Consider the following 18,343-nt stretch of genomic DNA (forward strand, 5'->3'; position numbering starts at 1 on the left):
CTGCTAGAGTATCAGTTGTTTTTTTCTTCTCTTTCATTTCTGGTGGTGTTTATTTGGGTCTTCTCTCTTTTTTTCTTTATGAGCCTGCTTAAAGGCTTGTCACTTTTGTTTATGTTTTCAAAGAAGCAGCTGTTCGATTTAGTGATCTTTAGAATCGTGCTTGTAGTTTCTATGTTGTTTAATTATGCTGTGATCTTGGTTATTTCCTTCCTTCTATTTCCTGTGGGCTGTCTTTGTTGTTGTTTCTCCAATTCTTGTAGGTGTAGGGTTAGGTTGTTTATTTGAAATGTTTCCATCTTGTTTAGGTAGGCTTTATCACTATGAATTTCCCTCTGAGGACTGCCTTTGCTATGTCCCATAAGTTTTGGGTTGTTGTGAGTTAATTTTCATTTGTTTTTAGAAACTTTTTGATTTCTTCCTTGATCTCATTCTTGACCCATTCATTTTTTAATACCATGCTATTCTATCTCCCTGAGTTTAAGTGTTTTTGAGTTTTTTCCTGGAACTTGGTTTCTAGTTTCAGTCCTTGTGGTCAGAGAAAATGCTTCATATGATTCCATTTTTCTTGAATTTATTGAGGCTTGTTTTGTGTCCAATCATGTGGTCTATCTTTGAAACAGTTCCATGTGCATTTGAGAAAAATGTGTATTTTGCTTCTTTGGCATGAAGGCCCTATATATATCAGTTAAGTCCATTTCATGTAGATCATTGTTCCATGGCACAATATCTTTGTTGCTGTTTTGTTTGGAAGATTTATCAATTTTTGATAATTGGGTGTTGAAATCATCTAGTATAAACATGTTGCTGTCAGTATCTTTCTTAAAGTCCTTCAAAATTTTCTTCATGTATCTGGGTGCTCCTATGTTGGGTGCATATATATTTACAATGTATTTGTGTTCTTCATGAATTCTTCCTTTGAGTATTATGAAATGACCTTCTGAATCTCTTTCTATGGCCCTTTTTTTGAAGTCTATTTTTTCTGATATGAGTATGGTACCCCAGCTTTTTTTTCCTGTCTATTTGCTTGGAATATTTGTTCCCAGTCCTTCACTTTCAGTCTGTGTAGTCCTTTGTTCTGAGTGGGTCTCTTGTAGGCAGCATATGTGTGGGTCATGCTTTCTTTTCCATTCAGTTATTCTATGTCTTTTATTAGAACATTTTTAAAAAGATTTTATTTATTTATCTCTAGAGGGGAAGGGAAGGACAGAGAAGGAGAGAAATATCAATACATGGTTGCCTCTCATGAGTCCCCTGCTGGGAACTGGCCTGCGACCCAGGTATGTGCCCTGACTGGGAATCGAACCGCAATCATGTGGTTCGCAGGCCCGTGCTCAATCCACTGAGCTATACCAGCCAGGGCTTTTATTAGAACATTTAATCCATTTACATTTAAGGTTATTATTGATAGGTACTTACTCATTGTCATTTTTTCATACTTGTGTTCCTCTCTCTTTTACTCTTTTCTTTCCTTTTCTTTAAGCATTCCCTTTAATATCTCCTGTAGAGCTGGTTTGGCGGAGGTGTATTCTTTTATTCTTTTTGTCTGGGAAGCTCCTTATTTGGCCTTCTATCTTGATTGAGAGCCTTGCTGGGTAAAGTAGCCTTAGTTTCAGGCCTCTGGTTTTTATTACTTGGAATATTTCTTGTCATTTTTTTGACTTGGAACATTTCCATTATTGGGGCTCCCTTGAATGTTACTTCCTGTTTCTTCCTTACTGCCTTTAAGATTCTCTCTTTCTCTTGGAATTTTGCCATTTTTATTATGATATGCCTTGAAATGGGCCTCTTTGTGTTCCTCTTGATTGGGACTCCCTGTGTTTCCTGGATTTGTATGAGTTTTTGTCTCATCAAATTAGGGAAGTTTTCCATTAGCACTTTTTCAAACAGGTTTTCTATCCTTCGCTCCTCTTCTTCTCCTCTGGTATCCCTATTATATAAATATTATTATGTTTTGTGTTGTCTTGCAGCTCCCTTACCACCTGTTCATTCTCTCTGAATCTTTCTTCTTTTTCTTGATTTTTCTGGGTGTTTTTTCTCCCTTATCCTCCAGCTCACCGATTTGATCCTCTGCTTCATCCGGCCTGCTTGTAACTCCTTGTAATGTGTTTTCTATTTCCAAAATTTTGTTGTTCATTTCTTCCTAGTTTTTGTCTATAGTTTCTATTTCCTTTTTCATGCTGCTATTGTTCTCATTCAGTTCCTCATAGTTGTCTGTGAGCTTCTTGAGCATTTTATAACCGTTATTTTTAATTCTATAGGTGACAGTTTGGTTACTTCCATTTTGTCTAGCTCTTTTAGTGGGGAGTCCTCCATTTTTTTATTGCATATTCTTTTTTGTCTCCCCACTTTAGGTGACTTTTTTTGTTTGTTTCTGCACTTCCCAATGTTTCCCTTTCCTAGCTGTCTTTGTAGGGTAAACTTCTATGGTAGGAATTCTATGGAGTTCTGTGGTGTGGTCTCTTTGATCTCCTTGTCTGGATGCTCTGGGTTTGCCTTTTCTTCTGTTTGTGTGGATTCTCTTGTTATACTTGTGTTTTTACCTGTTGTTGGTTCCTTTGTTGGTGTTTTTTCTCCTGTAGCAGGTTTACTTATGTTTGAAACTTCCACTTATTCTTGTATGTGATAAGTAGCAGGGGGTAGGTAAAATGGGTTAAGGCAACAGGAGAGTGTTTTATGGGATTTAAAGTACCATCAAATAGAGAAGAGAGAGGAATTTCTTTGGATAAGTATAGCATTGACTGTGATATTTCACCCAACTAGCCACTTCTTATAAAAGGTAAAAGACCCAGTCAGGGCACATGCCTGGGTTGCAGGTCGGTTCCTTGCAGGCTAACTACCAGCAGGGGACACACAAAAGGCAACCATACATTGATGTTTCTCTCCCTCTCTCCTTCCTCTCTAAAGATAAATAAATAAATAAAATCTTTTAAAACAAGGTAAAAGAGATATAAGACTCTTATTAGAAAGGAGGAGTACTGTGAGCTGAATCTAAAAAAACAGAGCACTTGTGCAAGTTTTGATTATGAGAGATAGTGAGAGTAAAGTATAGAAAGTAGGCTTAGTGTGAGAGAGAATAGAGTTAACCACAACAATAATAATGGTCAGGGATAAAATGAAGTGGGCTAAGATCAGGGAGGGTTGCTGTGTAGTATGTACAATTGTATGGAACAACAATTATTTACAATAGTACTAGAACAACAATGATATGACAATAAGTATATGATTTGGATAACCAGAATAGAAAGTACCAAATCAAGAGTGGTGAGTTATCTGTACACAAGTGAAGTGAAAGAAGGAAAATTAAAATATAAGACAGAGATAATAAGGAAAACCAGTCAAACAATGCAATTAAACAGAAAAATAAAACTAGGAAAACTAAACATAAGAAAGAGAAATAAAAAAATACTAATAAAATAAAAGTGGTAAAAATAACGAAAAAAATAACAATACACATAAGCAATAAAATGCCAGCTGTATGGGATAGCAAAGTGACATTTGCTATTCTGTTTCTCAGTTTGGGGGTTGGACTTGTGCTCCCCCTTTCAATCTGTCTCTGGGTCCTTTGTAACTCCACATCTTATTGTCTCACTTGGGGGGAGAAAAAAAGGGAAAAAAAGAGCAAAGAACAAAACAACAATAAAAAATTAAGCCTCCTGCTGACTTTAAACCTATTCATCAAGTTCTGCTGGTTGTACTAGATGCCACAGGAAGAAGGGGGCTGGGCTTCACCTTTTCTCTGTTCCTATGGATTTTTGAGGATGGGGACCAGGTTGAGGTTGCAATATTCACAGTTTCCTGGCCTCCAGCCCAAGTCCACCTTGAGCTGCTAGCCTCAAATCAGCCACTCAGCTGCTCACAGCATGTGTCAATCTCAGCCACTCTTTCACTCAGGCACTCAACCTCTGGGCAGGCAGAATTAGATAAGTCAGCATGGGCACGTGGTTCCCCTCAGCCACTCCGTCTCTGGGTGAGCACAGCTGAAATCACTCTCAGGAAGAGTCAGCTGCTGCTTGAGAGTTCCTTACAAAGCAGCTGCCCACCATTCTTAACAAACAAATGGCTTTTCACACAACCTAACTTTTCAACCAGTCCTGAGACTATCCCAGTCAGTGTCCAACTTGGCCCAACACTTCCCTTCTCCAGGGGTTTCCCAGCACCTCAATTTCTCTAGTGCCAGTGTCCACAGTCCCAGCAGATGTGTACTGCTTCTGTGTGTCTTGCACTTTGTCTCTATTCCCCTCAGTGACTTCCAGCATCCTGGTCCCTCCTGGTGCCAGGCTGCCTTCCCTGCTGTGGTAGGGGAGGGAGCTGATGATCTAACTCCCCTCTCCATATTCTGTGGCAGGCACCGAGCAGCCTTGGTCCCTGAGCAGATCCTAGGGACCTTACCATCTCAATACAAACTCCTCACCATCTGTTTTTCAATGTCCTCTGAAATTTTAGGCCTTCAAACTTCATATAAGCTGGGATTCTGTTGGCTGTTCACTCTGCTCTTCAGAAGACTGGCTACATATTCCAGCTGTGCACAGGGAGAACTGGGCTCCATTCCCATCTACCTTGCCGCCATCTTCCAAATTCTCAATAAATAAAACCTTAAACTTTTTTTCAAAAAGAAGATATGCATGGTTACAGCATAAATGGGAGGCAACTTTAGAGCCAGGCACTACAGAGCAGGTGATCAGAGAATAGAATCAGTGTAGGAGATCAGCCTCAGGCAAGACGGTAACTGTAAAGGACCAATTTAAGGGCATTAGCTCTTAAAGGATCTGGAAAATGGCATGTAATGAACAGTGCAAACAATGGCTGTACTTTAATCTTGCAGGCGAGGCCGGGCTGGGCTAGAAAGTGAAACTGTGAAGATAGGCACTTTGCCAGTGGCACCTCCCTTCCTACACTGGGTTCTAACCACAAAAGGGAGGGGCAATGAGGATGACAAGGCCGAAGCAGCATTGGAGGTGACCACTTCAACTCTCAGGATGCAGCTGGAGTGGACTCGTGTTCTGGGGTTATTGCCTCTGGATAATTTCCCATGTGTGATTCTGATTAAGTCCTTTGGGACATTTATTAGATTATGATCAAAAGCAGTCATTACTAAAATATGGCTCTAATAAAACCACAGCAAACATCCAGGGCTGGCCTTGCTGTGAAAGAAAGTCTTTCTCCATTGTTCTGCAGTCTGAGATGCTGTAATGGTCCCAAATCATGATGACAGAGGAAAAGACCCATGACACAGGAGTGAGGCCCAGTGAAGTCACTCGGTTCCTTGAGAGCACTCTCCTCAGCATCTGCAGGGCTCAAGCCAGGCAGGACCAGTTGTTAAGATTCAACTACTGGGAGGAAAGGAAAGTGCTCAGAAGGTTCCAGAAAGGATCAGGGGTATGGTGGAAGAGAGAGAAGAGATAGACTAAGACCAGAGACACAGAAGGAAGGTCTGGAAAAGAACAGGCTTCCTTGTCCAGCTCTATCACTAACTTGCTATGTGGCCTTACACACATTTTTTGTACTTTGAGGACCTCAATTTTCTATCCCTAGAAAGGGAGGGAATGGAATTTAAGGACTCACAAGACCTTTTCTAGCTTCCAAAGTCCAAAACCTTATGAACTGGGGGCCTCAGCGCTACATGGTTTCTGTGATGGTTAAAAGATTCTTTCTAGGCCTTGCACAGGGAGTGCAGGGAGGTCTCTCTGGAGCCCACAGGTTGTCCACTTCACTCAGTGCAGTGCAGGTACAGCAAAGGAACCACATTTTACTTTAATTACTTTTCATGATCAGTTTGGCTTAAGGTACAGGGTAAAGAGGATTGAGACATGATTATATGACACACAACTCATCTCCTCCTAACCCCCACAAAATCTTTCAAATATAATGTTAGCTTGATATGCTTTCTGGCATTTAACTTTCTTTTAGTCTAACTACAATTTACATTCACATTCTCAGGTTTTGACATCATTTGTCATTAATTCAGATTCCCATTTACATCATTTTGGCTTTGCAATTTACCCTCTCAAATCATTCTAACAGCAATGAAAACAACTTGAAGCAATTATAAAGGTAAGAGGGTAAAAATGTAATAAAACCTAATTCATGTACCATGCTTATTTAGTGTCAGATTGGAGAACAAAGATGCTTTGTCTTACATTCATTAAAAGATCTTATTTCAAGTCTTACTCAAAGCACACAAATTAATTATTTTGGTTTTGATTATAAGATACACTTAATTTAACGAGTATTTTTATATCCAAAGTTAAAATAGTAAACATGTATTCATATAAAGGCATGTGCCATTATGATCGCAAAACACTGTATTTAATATCATTTTGATTATACTAATACTAATCACTAAAATATACTGAGCATTAACTCATTGCTAAGTGCTTTTCTTGTATCACCCTAATTCTCACAATGATTCATTATGTAGTTAGATAGTAATTCATTATTATCCCAATTTTATATATAGGGAAAGCAAAACAGAATTTGTAGATCTAGAAACCCAGCTCTGACTTTATAGCCTCACCTCAATTATGCACTCTAATCTGTCTTGATAAATATGTGTGCATCATAAAAAGTAATGTATACAAGAAAGGCAAAGGAAGTCAAAGTTTTGAATCTTAAAAGAGAAAATAACAATCTTATTTTAAAATCTGGTTTGCTAAGAATTGAGCATTAGTCATTTTCTGCACTGGGGATAGGTACTTTCATACTCTTTAACTGTATCGTAACCCATTCAATCTTATGAAAAACTTAACTACAAAATGACAACCCAGTTGGAAGTGTTGAAAGTCAAACTCATTCATATTCACCTTCTTCAGGCAAAATTTAGCAGCTTGAATTCAGGCCTCACTGGTAGACAGCAGAGAGCATGTTACATTGCCATGGGCATCTCTGAGCTGGGGCTGGGCAAGGGAGGGATGCTTCGAACAAATGAGACACTTCTCCATGTTAGGAAGCTCAGGAGCATTACCAGCTTTTCAAACCTTTCCCAAGCAAGAGTGCAGCCTAGAGTGTAATTCCCCACGCATATGGGGTTTTTTTTTTTTGAGTTGCTAGAAAACAATCGGGTAATGCATTCTTTTAAATGTCAACAAGTGCTAACCACCCTTGAAAACCATAGGGTAGTCAGGGCCAAAAAGTGGTTTGCAACTTGGACATCTGATTAGTACCCAAGATTTGGGTCCCCTTGGCTCATTAGAGCCCTTGCAGGGGGCCCTAGACCCAAGAAAGCTTAGGTGCCCTGGCTGTGTGAATAGAAGGAAAAGAAGCCCTTGTTGGGGCCAAAGAACACCTCTACAGGAACGGCTTGTGCTCTTCTGACATCTGTAGGTCTGTGGTGGCTACAAGTGCCAGGATAACACCCCTGTGACCTGACCTTCCTCCAGTGTGGTATGGCCTGAAAGATAAACCCTGTGCCTTCTGCTTTGTCAGCATAGCTAGCCAGCTGTGAACCCACAGCTCTGGATTCCCCAGGACCTGCTGAGGCCCAGGCAGCCCCCTGAGCTCATGAGCTGGCAAAAGAACAAAGGAATAGAAGAACAAAGGCACAGAATATTGAAGGCACAATTTTAGAAGCTTTTTAAAAACCTTTAATATGTCAACTTGGAAAAGCTGTATGTGTGCATGTATGTATATGGACTGAGGGGGGTAGGAATGAAGGTAAGGGTTAGTTTCCATATATCCTGAGAAAAGTATAAGGCAGTACCATGGAATTCAGACTTTACATTGGATAAAACAGAGACTCATCTATTTGGAAAATGACATTTTTTTGAAATATGTTAACCAGGGATTTAGCCTAAAAGGTAGAGAATAAAAGTGAGTTAAGCAGAATTATTTCTCTAGTTGTGAGAAAAATACACACACACACACACACACACACACACACACCCCTCCCTCCTCCATGGACAATAAGGCACTTTCTACGTTGGCCTCAATTCTTCAGTAAATTTCTAGGCCAGCAATTATACAAGGGTCCAAGTCTCAGTCTGGCTGCCGACTAAACAAGATTGGAATCTGGGGTGATCTACTACCTGTGAAATGATGTTACCCTGGAGAGGGAAGTACGGAGGCAAAATGTTCTGGATTTTGTGAAGGGGTCCCTTTCATATGGTGCACACTGTATATTTATAGTAATTTTCCTTTAAAAAAGTAGCCTCAAGCTTTTCATTTGTTTTAAAAATCAAGCCTTGGTTTCTCCTTGGTTCAGGACAGATGCTATATCAGCAGTTTTTAGTGAGATTTACCACAACCCCCACCCCCCCAATGAAAATTAAAGCTGTTGACAGCAGGATTCAGCTGTTCTATGGCCACTTATTCAGATGTACAGTTTAAGGGGATCATCAGCATGCTGCTTCTGCTAGCATGAGGGAAAATGGTGGGATAGATAGTGTTTGAGATGTGGGTGCAGAAATTCTGTACTAATGGGGCTTAGGAGGGGAAATATGAAAGAGGAAAATAGGAAAGAGATAGGGGCTTAGCTTGAGACTAAATTTATTTTAATTAGAAAGTATACTCATTTGCAGTGCCTGATAATGGTGAGCATGAAGAAGCCAAGTCCTCAAGTCCACCATTTTGCTACCAGTCTTGTTTCCAGGCCAGGTCTCTCTATGCTGTTAGTGGAATTTCTATTTCTTACCTTAAAACAAAGACCAGAAGGGGAAAAAAAGACAACAACATGGCAACAGAGTAGTTGGGAGTTACATTCATCTCACAGCACCTAAGAGAATTACAACAAAAATATAGAACAATCAACTTAAATAATCAACTGAAGACTAGCTGAACAGAAGTCTTATAACCAAGGATTTACAGAAGCCACATTGAGACCAGTGGGAAGGGCAAAAATAAGAAAAAAGTAAACGTATTCCCATGGGTGGCAATGGAGAATCTGGAGGGATATCTCAGCTGCAGAGATGATCCCCTGAAAAACGTGGGGTCTCAACCACACATCAGAGTCCCCAGCCTGGAGCACCAGAGCTGGGAAGAGGTGCCCACATAACATTTGACTGTGAAAATCAGTGGGGTTTCTGTCTTCCAGGGAGAGACAGAGTCTGCAAGAGACTCAGACATCCTCTAAAAGAGCCAGTGCACAAGATCTTATCTGCAGCCACTCACCTAGGGCTCTGGTGAAGGGAGAGCAGAGCTGACTAGAGTAGTGTGAAGAGAGAATAGGGTTTGTGACTGTGGGTAGAGAGCTGAAGGGAAAACCCCCAGGATCCCTGTGATGAGACACTCTTCCACACATTAGATACCAACTCTCTTTGGGGGAGCACCCTCCTCCATACAGCATCAGCTTGGGGGAAAGCAATTGTTAGACCCTCTGGACTCCCTGTATCCCACCCTTCAATGCTTATGCTTTGTAGAAGAGTCACCTGTCTGTGCCCAAGGTGTAGAGGTCCAGGAAGACCCAGGGATGTCACTGACTGAGTTGCCATTTCTCTCACCTTCCAGCATACTGGTGCCTTCCCCCATAAGAGATCCACTTGTCCCATCCTCCAGACTCCTGGTGGCTCCATTATGCCTAGCTCAGGATCTGCAAGAGGTCTGATAGAATCTGGGTCAGATCGATTGGGCAGCTCCAGGAAAGGGGCCGTTTTTCCCTTGCATGCCTGACTGGTGCAGAACCCTCCCTTCATGTGGCCAAATCTTGGTCTGTTTGGGCCTCACCCTGACAACTCCCTGAGACCCCACTCCACCACAAATGTATGTAGGCACATGGCAAGTGGCAGCTAAACTTGTATATCCTGAGACTTTTTCTGGGTGGCCTTACACAAAGCACTGAGTTTGAACCAGTATCAATCTGGTGAACACCACTCACCCCTACCTGGTGATTCACTGAGAACTTACATCATGCACTTGAGTAGAGGTTCTGGCATGCAGAAACACATCTCAGGGTGCCATGAGCCTTTTGCTGAACTGCCCCTGGACTTGGTGTTGGAGAAAGCCAGGCTTGGTGCACAGCTTGGTCCTTTCTTTGTCAAGGTTATATGATCTATTTAGGGCCTTGTCTTTCCATATAACTTTTATAATAAGCTTGTCTATACCTACAAAAAAACATTGCTGGGATTTTTTAAAACTTCATTGAAAGATAAATCACATACTGTTGTAGACCGCTCTGCCTGGTTTTAGGAATTGTATCTACCCCTTGTGGCTAAGGGCAAGGGACGACTTTGGAGTGCCAGCCGCAGGAGACAGAGCCTGTCTCTGGTAGCAAATGCTGCCTCAGTTCCTCTTCCTGCCCCCAAAACTTGGTTGGAAGTCAATGACGGGTAAGACCCCTCACAGTGGGGGACAACCTAAGCCCGACTTGATCACTTGGAAGGCCTTCATGGAAGGACTGGGGGGGAGCTGCAACAAAGAGCAACGGACACTTGCCCCCAGCTTTGACAAAGCCCAAGTCCCCATGTTCTCTGGGAGAAGCACTTCCTGACTCTAATCCCCTTAAGCCTGAATACCTGTTGGGGAGAGAGGTGCAGCTCCTTGCCTTGCTAGAGCGTGTCCTGGGGAAAATCTGGCACCACAAAGACTTCCTGATAAACCTGTGAAATCTGCTCTGCTAAGAGTGCTTTCATTCATATAAGGGTCTGAGAGGAAATGAGTATGTCTTCCAAAGTTACTGCAACTCTCTTCCTGACAGACACTGACTCAGACTCTGAAGCCCTCAGATTTCTTTGAAATGTTATCTACTGTTTGATCCTTGCCACCCTGTATTCCTGTATATTACAACCCCAAAAAAGGCTATGGAGAAAGGCGCTCGGGGCCTTTTTCTCCTCTGAGAAACTGGCCACTGCCCACTCCTCCTCCCCAAGCAGATCACATCATGACTTGGCCATTATTCACTCTCTTTCCGTGGCCCCCCGGGGAGACTCGCAAGAGAAGTCGCTCCCACAACATACTATACAATTTACCCACTTAAAAACTGCAATTCAGTGTTTTTTAGTACCCACGTAAAGAGTGCAATTTATTTTTTCAGTTTTTTATTTTTTATTTTCACAGGGTCATGTAGCTGTGCAGAAAAAAGATAACAGAGCAGCACTGAGATTGCTGTATCTAGACAGTCCTGCTTGCAAGACTGGTCTTTGGCTGGACTCTGGGAACTTGGTTCCCGAGATGTCCCCAGTTAACAGTTACCTGATAAGGGAGGTTCACTGTGCCTAAAATGTTTGTGCAAACAATATAGTAGTTTATGCTGAATATCCTGGGGGATGGTGATCCATAGTTTTAGCACATGCCAAGGAGAAGGGACTTATGTGGCCACCTCTCAATAAAAACTATGAAAGTGGAGTCTCTACTAGGCTTCCCTGGGCAGAAACATCACAATCATGTTGCTTCATTTTCACTGCTGGAGGAGGATATGCTGTGTGACCATCATGGGAGGGAGGGGTGTGGGAAGCCTGCACGTGGATTCCCCTAGACTCTGCATATTTCTCCTTATGATAGACTGTGTATGCTTACTACATCTCTGTAGGAAGTTTTAGTTGTGGGTATGAATATATAATTTTGGTCTGCCTGGTTTATCTGGTGCCTCTAGTGCTGTCTGCTGGTACTGCCTAGTGGGCTGGAAGACTTTTTCCTCTGTTCGGGAAGGGTCCTTCTGCTGGTGCCCCCTCAGCAGCCTTTGGCTGGTGTGGAAGACGAGACTCCTTGGACCAAGCTACTTGCTGTAGTTGGGTCCCCCTTGGCAGATTAGCTGACACTTAGTATCTCTGTGGGGAAAGGAGTATTTCAAACCCAGGTTCCCCTGGCTGTTTATTTTTGACAAATTTCCTACTGCATCCTCTCACTTGATACTGAGTTTACCTGATATGTCTCCTCCTACTGGGTCAGGGATGGGAAACACTGGGTCTGGATGGGGCAACTGAAGGATGCCATTGTGCTGGCTGTGCTGTTCTGGGAGCCCTAATCAGCTCAATTTCCTCTCACCACCTTTTGGAGTTTTCCTTTGGTTTCCTCTTGCATCATTCCTACAGTTTATAACTGTGCGTAGCAAAGAGGAGCAGAAAGAAATGGTTCTATACCACTTTGTTGCATCCAAATTTGCTACCATATTTTAATTCATATTTTAATTTATTAGGCACCAACATATAATTAAGTGAGCCACTTACTGGAAACATTGATTTATAATGTATATATGATCTGCTTTTTTAAATGTTTGTGAGGTAGCTTGAATTAAGACAGGGAACAAGATTGTGTAAGTTCATTCTCCCTTGCTCCTGCCTCCTAATACAATAAATACCCTGAAAATTATTCAATAGGCCATGATAAAGCACTCTGAAAGCTGGAAACAAGAAGGTAGACCAACCAGGGAACACAGGACTAAAGAAGTGACATTGCGGTGAGTTCCCTGGGTTTCTTTTTTCTCTCTCATATATGTCTGCACTGGGCACTGGAGAGAAATCTTTCACTGTCAACAGCCATAGACATAGGTCCCAAGAAAAATCTGTACTCTGTGGGCAAAGGGCCAGAAAAGGTAAGGCCAATGGAGACCTAGAGGGGCTACAATCCTTTTCCACAACCAGGCCATGGACTGGCAACCAAATCTGCCCACAGTGGCAACTTCAAAGTCCTGATGAGCTGATCAACCCCCTATTCCAATGCACATTAACAGGTGGGCTAGGTCCCTCCTCATGGACAGTATTGAAGCCACTGACCAATTTAAAACCCAATCTATACTTGCAATGAAAGGCAGGCATTCTACCCATACCAGCAAAACCTGGAATCTTCCTGCCCCACACTAAGTGGCATAAGGGTACCAGGCACAGCTACTCTGGCTCTCCACTCTCTGCAGAAGGTGGCCCCAGGAAATGGTTCAATCCCATTTAGTACCAGTAAGGAATTGATCAGAAGTCTCAATAGTGCCAGAAGAATGAAGCAGATAGCATTCAAGAATAGCATCCAAGGGTTCAGAAAACAAAATTTTCTTTGGAAGTACAGCCCACAAAAGTAAGCCGGAAATAATATGCTAAATCTAAACAAGCTGACTGCCTGCTAAAAGTGATTTAAAGAGGATCAAAGTATCCTAACATCATAACTCAAATGCCTAGGATACAATGGAACAGAATACAGAGCCTAGAAATAGGCCCATGCATACAGGTTCAATTAATTTTTAATAAAAAGGTAAGAATATATAATTGGGAAAAGGCAGTCTAATCAATAAATGGTGTTGGAAAAACTGGCTAACCACATGCAAAAGAAGGAAACTGGAGGGTGTGGAAGATGGCAGTGAGGTAGATGGGAACAGAGCCCAATTTCCCCTGCACAGAGGTGGAATACCTAGCCAATCTTCTCAGGGACAGAGTGAACAATCTATGGAATCCCAGCTTATATGAAGTTTGGAGGCCAGAACTATACAAGACATTGAAAAACAAAAGGTAAGGAGATTGCATTGGGACATTAAGGTCCCTGGGACCTACTTGGAGGCCAAGGCTACTCCAGCTCCCAGCCTGGTCCCTGCAGTGGGAACCTTGGAGAAGAGCCAAATCAACAGCCCCCTCCCCTACAAACACGGAAGACAAAGGAGTACCAGGATAAACCTGGATGTTTGAAGTTGCTGGTGGGGGAGGGGGGGAATAAAGATGAATTGGGAGACACACAGAGGCAATGATCACCCCCTGGGACTGTGGATGCCAGCTAGGTCATTACCAGAGAAAATGGGGAGCTGGGTAACACCTGCAGAAGGGAGAAGAGTTGGATCGTGACAGACCCTGACTCAGATAGACTCCAGTCTAGTTAGAAAGCTGGGCTGTGTGAAAAACCAGGCACTTATTAAGAATAAGCAAGCAAAGTACAGCCAAAGACACTGAAACTGAGAACAGGCTGACAGTGACTAGAGGGAAGAGAAGAGAGGATAATGGGGGAAAAGGGTGAAGGGTTTACACGAATAATTATAAAGGACATATGGACAATAACAAGGGGGTGCAGGGTGGAAACAGGGGAGGGAGGTGGGGAGGGCTGGAGTTGGGGGGAGGGGTGGGGGGGAAGGCAAAAACTGTACTTGAACAATAAAAATGTTAAAAAAAAACAATATGATACTGAAAGTAAACTAACCGAAAAGTTAAATAAATGGTTAAAAGAAAGAGGGAGAGAAAAATGGAACAACTCTAACAGCATAATCAATAAAATATACTTAAAATTAAGAAAAAGAACAGTGGGCTTAAACAACAGGGTTTTACTCAAAAAAAGGCTCTCACCCAGTGATTAAGGAAGTCTCGCACAGCAGCTGCCTGTTGTCACCAAGGCTGGCTCTCCCAGAGGCTGGTTCACAAAGAGAAAGGAGGAGGCATCCTGCACAAACTGTTCAGAGGAGGGCAGCAGGGATCAGGGAGTTAGCAGTACCCAGAGAGACTTAACTCAGTGGGGGAGCTGAACTACCTTGAAGAGGCTCTGAGAGTGCTCAGCACCTAGGCCAGCAAAAACGGAGGAGATAGTGTGAGTTGCCCCTAATTAGTGCAACTCACAGATAGAACAACTGGTGGATTAAAAGTGCCAGCCTGGTGCAGATGGACAGTGGGGTTTGGGCAGCACACAGAGGACCCTGGCTGGAGACTAGGCAACTGTGAAGACTGTGGCCCAGACCTGGCCCCCATTCTTGAAAAACCATAAGAAGAGAGAAAAGCAACACCCAGCCCACCTCAGCCTTTTGCATCCAGGAAGACCAGCAGAACTCCCTTGGTGGGGTTAAAGTCTACAGGAGGCCTTTTATATATTTTTCCCCCAAGTGAGCCAAAAGAACCTGGAAATGTGAAAGGTCCAGAGACAGACCCAAAGAGGGAACATAAGGCTAACCCCAACAAATTAGAAATGGAGACAAATTACACTTTGCTATCCTATAGAACTTGCGTTTTATTACTTATTTTTGTTATTATTATTATTCACTATTTTTACTTTCTATTTTATTAGTATTTTTTCATTTCTTTTCTCTGTTTAGTTTTCCTTGTTTTATTTTCTTCTTTAATTTCATTGTTTGACTGGTTTTCCTTGTTTTCTCTTTCACATTGTATTTTAACTGTCCTTTCACTTCACTCATGTTCCAATATCACACTATTCGTGATTGTGTATTTCCTATTCTTGTTTTTTAGGTCATATATTTCTTGTCATATTATTGTTGTTCTAGTATTGTAAATAATTGTTTTTCCATGTAATTGTAAATACTACATAGCACCCGTCCAGATCTTAGTCCATTTCACTATCTTCCAGAGCTTTATTACTGTTGTGGTAACTCTATACTCTTGCACAGTACCCCTACTTTCTATCTTTTATTCTCACTATATTTCATCATCTGACTTCGCACAAGGGCTCTGTTTTCTGGATTCAGCTCACAATCCTTCCCCTCTCTAACAAGAATCTTATCTCTTTTCTACCTTTTATAAAAAGGGGCTAGTTGGGTGATACATCACAGTTAACGCTATACTTATCCAAGTATTTCCCTTCTCTACTTGCTGGTATTTTAACTCCCAGAAAATACTCTCCTGCTTTCTTAATCCATTTTGTCTTCCCCAGGCAATGGATCGCATACAAGAGTAGGTGGGAGCTGAGACCACCAATATACCTCCTGTCAGAGAGTGCCCACTAACAAAGGAACCACCAAGAGGTAAAAACTCAAGTAAAACAAAAGAGCCCACACAAACAGGAAAAAAAGGCAGTCCTAGAGCATCCAGACAAGGAAATCAAAGAGACCACTACACTGAATTCCATAGAATTCCTACATAGAAGTTCACACTGCAAAGACAGCGAGGAGAGAACATCAGGAAGTTCAGAAACAAACCAAAAGAGTCACCTAAATAGGGAGACAAAAAAACAACCTGCAATCAAAAGGAATGGAAGACTCCCCACTAAAAGAGCTAAAAGAAAGGAGGCAAGCAAACCATTAGCTACAGAATTCAAAAGAATGGCTATAAGGATGCTCAAGGAAGTCACAGACAACTACAAGAAACTGAGTCAGAGCTACAACAGTATGAAAAAAGAAATATAAACTATAAACAAAAACCAGAAAGAAATGAAAAATACAATTTCTGAAATAAGAAACACACTAGAAGTGATTACAAGCAGGCTGGATGAAGCAGAGGACCGAACTACTGAGCTGGAAGACAAGGTAGAAAGAAATATCCAGGTAGACAAAAAATATCAGCTAAACAAAAAAAAAGACTGAAAGATAATTAAGAGAGCTTAAGGGAACTCTAACATAACATGAAACACAACAACATTCAAATCATAGGAATACCAGAAGGAGAAGAAAAGGAACAAAGGAGAGAAACCCTATTTGAAAAAGTAATCACAGAAAACTTTACAAAATTGGAGAGGGAAAGAAACCATGCAAGTGCAGGAGGCAGAGAGAGTCCCAATCAAAATGAACACAAAGAGGCCTACTGCAAGACATAGCATAATTAACATGCCAAATTTTAAAGACAAAGAGAGAATCTTAAAAGCAGCAAGGGGAAAACAAGGAGTAACATACAAGGGGCTCCTATAAGGCTAGCAGCTGACTTCTTAACAGAAACACTACAATCCAGGAGAGAATGGCAAGAAATATTTCAAGTAACAAAAAACAAAGGCCTGCAACGAAGTATACTCTACCCACCGAAGTTCTCAATTAAAATGAAAAGTGAAATAAGGAGTTTCCCAGACAAAAGGAGGCTGAAAGAATACATCTCCATGAAACTATCACTACAACATATGCTAAAAGGACTACAATAAGCAGAGGAAAGAAAAGAGTAGGAGAGGAACACAAGTAAGGGGGGAAATGCATTAATATCCATCCTTAATAAAGTTAAATGTTAATGAATTAATGCTCCAGTCAAAAGACATAAAGTAGCTAAATGGACAAGAAAATATGACACACACATATGCGACCTACAAGAGACCCACCTGAGAAAAAAAAGACCTGCACAGACTGAAAGTGAAGGGTTGGAAAACCAAGAAAACAGTTTTAAAAAGCCAGGGTACCAATACTCATATCATACAAAACAGATTTCACAATAGGGGCCATAAAAAGAGGCCCAGGAGGACACTGTAAAATATTCAAGGGAAGAATCCATCAAGAAGATATAAAAACTGTAAACATTTATGACCCATAGGAGCACCCAAATACCTAAGGAAAATCTTGGAGGATTAAAGAAAGATATAGACAGCAACACAATTATAGTAGGAGATTTTAACATGCCACTGTCAAAAATGGATAAATCTTTGAAACAAAATAGCAACAAACTTTGTAGCATTGAACAATATCCTAGATCCAATAGATTTAGCTGATATGCATAGAGCCTTTCATCCCAAAGAAGAAAAATACACATTCTTTTAAAATACAGATGGAATATTTTTAAAGATAGAACACATGACAGGACACAAAACAAGCCTCAACAAATTAAACAAAAACTTGAAATCATACCAAGCATTTTTTCCAACCACAAGGAATTGCAACTGGAAACCAATATAGAGAAAAAAAACTAAAAAACATTCAAATTCATGGAGATTGAGTAGCAAGTTATTAAACAATAATGGGTCAAGAAAGAGATAAAAAAGAAAAAAAGTTTGTGTAAATAAATGAAAATTAACTCCCAATAGTACAAAACTTATAGGACACAGCAAAGGCAGCCCTGAGAGGAAAGTTCATAGCAATACAGGCCTACTTAAAAAAGATGGAAACATTTCAAATAAACAACCTAACTCTACATCTACAAGATCTGGAGGAACAACAAAGGCAGCCCAAAGCAAGTAGAAGGAAGGAAATAACCAAGATCACAACATAATTAAACAACATAGAGACTAAAAGCACAATTCTAAGGATCAATAAATCAAGGAGCTGCTTCTTTGAAAAGATAAACAATTGCCAAGCCTTTAAGCAGACTCATCAAGAAAAAAAGAAGGCCGCCCTGGCTGGTGTAGCTCAGTGGATTGAGTCCAGGCCTGAGAACCAGATGATTGGGGTTCGATTCCCAGTCAGGGCATATGCCTGGGTTGCAGGCCAGTTCCCAGCAGGGGACCTATGAGAGGTAACCATAGGTTGCAACCATACATTTATATTTCTCTCCATCCCTTCCTCTCTAAAGATAAATAAATAAAATATTAAAAAAAGAAGACCCAAATAAACACCATTAGAAATGAAAGAGGAGAGATTACAACTGATACCACAGAAATACAAAGGATTGTATGAAATTACTATGAAGAAGTATATGCCAAGAAATTCGAAAACCTAGGGGAAAAGGAAAAATTTCTAGAAAAATATAGTCTTCCAAAACTGAGTGAAAAAGAAGAAAGCCTGAACAGACCAAAAACACCTGACAAAATTGAAGCAGTAATCAAAAAACTGCTGACACACGAAAGCCCTGGACCGGACTGTTTCACAGGAGAATTCTACAAA

The sequence above is a fragment of the Sturnira hondurensis genome, unplaced genomic scaffold (assembly GCF_014824575.4).
Source record: "Sturnira hondurensis isolate 20B ecotype Veracruz unplaced genomic scaffold, ASM1482457v3 Scaffold0009664, whole genome shotgun sequence".
Classification (NCBI taxonomy): domain Eukaryota; kingdom Metazoa; phylum Chordata; class Mammalia; order Chiroptera; family Phyllostomidae; genus Sturnira; species Sturnira hondurensis.